The sequence below is a fragment of the Juglans regia genome, chromosome 13 (assembly GCF_001411555.2).
Source record: "Juglans regia cultivar Chandler chromosome 13, Walnut 2.0, whole genome shotgun sequence".
In the NCBI taxonomy this organism is placed as follows: domain Eukaryota; kingdom Viridiplantae; phylum Streptophyta; class Magnoliopsida; order Fagales; family Juglandaceae; genus Juglans; species Juglans regia.
The window spans coordinates 27,055,224-27,057,070 of NC_049913.1; positions in this window are offsets into that span (position 1 = coordinate 27,055,224).

Genomic DNA, 1,847 nt, shown 5'->3' on the forward strand with positions numbered 1-1,847 from the left:
CGAAGTTAGGAAATCAATGGCGAGTAGTTCAAAAATATTCTCCAAGAAATATATATGATGTTATCCCTTAGGTGGAAGGACAAGATGAAGAAGAAGATGACTCTTCTACTCAAGAAGCATACCAAGAGAGTCAACCCGCGATAAATTTGTTTGTGGATTTGAGCCAGTATGAGATGATTCCATTAAATAGAGAAGATATTGAGGCTGAAATTGTTGATGCGACAGTTGAGGAAAATGTTGAATCATCTGAAGTATCTACAGATGATGAGAGCGAATTGTCAAATGAAACTGATACAGATTCTGATTGACCAATTAAGTGTTAACATTCCACTTGATGACAAATATTTTACTTATTGAATGTATCAGTAGTTTGAAATTATGCCGCCAAAGAGGAAGGAAGTTCGCAACCCATCTCCACCTGTTCCTAGCTCTCCTTCAGACTCACCATTAGAGATTGATTCTACAGAACAAGGTAAAAATTTAATACTCATAAAAGTTATTAATTAAGGTCCTGTAATAGAAATATAAATGCAATTGATTACAATGTTATATTTTATAGAATCTACAGTACAATCTCGTCAAGGTTGAGGCACCACTAGAGGGGTGACGTTGGAAAAATATCGGAAGATGGGTAAGATCAAGGTTAACATTCCTGACGAACATACTGGGGGCGAAGGACAACCAGCAGCTTGGCTTGCATCACATGTGGGTGCTCTTACACGAACTTACGCACCTTTGGCAACGACTTCATGGAAGAAAGTCCCCCAAGATGTTAAAGAGCTTATCAAGAAGCGTTGTTTGGTAATGTTTAAAATATTGATTTAGTAAAATAAATTCCTATACTTTACTTAAATTTAGAATATTATAAATGATAATGTGTTTGTGACTATTTTTTTAAGGATGATTTCGAATTAAATTTTGGTCGGAGAGAGGAGCGTAAGACTATGGAAGAGCTTATGGGTAATGCATTTTGCAAATATAAGGCGAGGTGTCATGAGCATTATAATAAGTTTGAGAAGAAGGAAGATGCACGCCAACATCCTTTCCAGGATGTCCGACCTTCTGAGTGGGAAAAACTTTGTGACATGTTTGAGGATCCATCATATCAGGTATAATGAAATTTAATTATTTTACTTGTCATATCTGTCATTTCGCTTCATAATATTTTCAATTTCTTTGCAGGAGCGAAGTTCTATAAACAAAACAAATAGATCAAAATTGAAGATTAATCATCATGCAGGCTCAAGATCTTTCCATCGTCTTTCTCAGAAATTGGTATTGCTATTTTTTTTATTGGATATAGTTAATTATTTGGACTCATCATAATGACTTTATATCTTTAACACATTTATTGTAGCAAGATTCAGATACTAATTATGATCTGACAAAATTATATGCTGCATCGCACACTGATCGTAATGGAGAGTGGACTCATCCTGATGCCCGTGAAAATTATGTAAGTTTTATAACCTGTTTGAATTAAATATATTAGAATATTTATGACGATATTAATTCTTTATCTTATATATGGCTAGGATAAAATGGTTGCCCTACGTGCTGAATCTGCGTCAGATCAAAATTCCTCAACAAGTGATATTGAGATTTTTACACAAGTCCTGGGTCAACGTTCAGGATATTTGAGGGGTTTGGGTCGTTGTGTAAAGCCTGGTCCCTCTTCCTCTTCTTCTGGGAATGCATCTATGACTTCTATAGCGCTAGAGAATGCGAATTCCAGAATCGAAGAATTGACTGCAAGACAGCATGAGTTAGAGGCTCAATTGGCAAAACAAGCAGATATGGAGATGCGCCTCAAACAACATGAAGAACAACAAGAAGAGTTCAGAAGA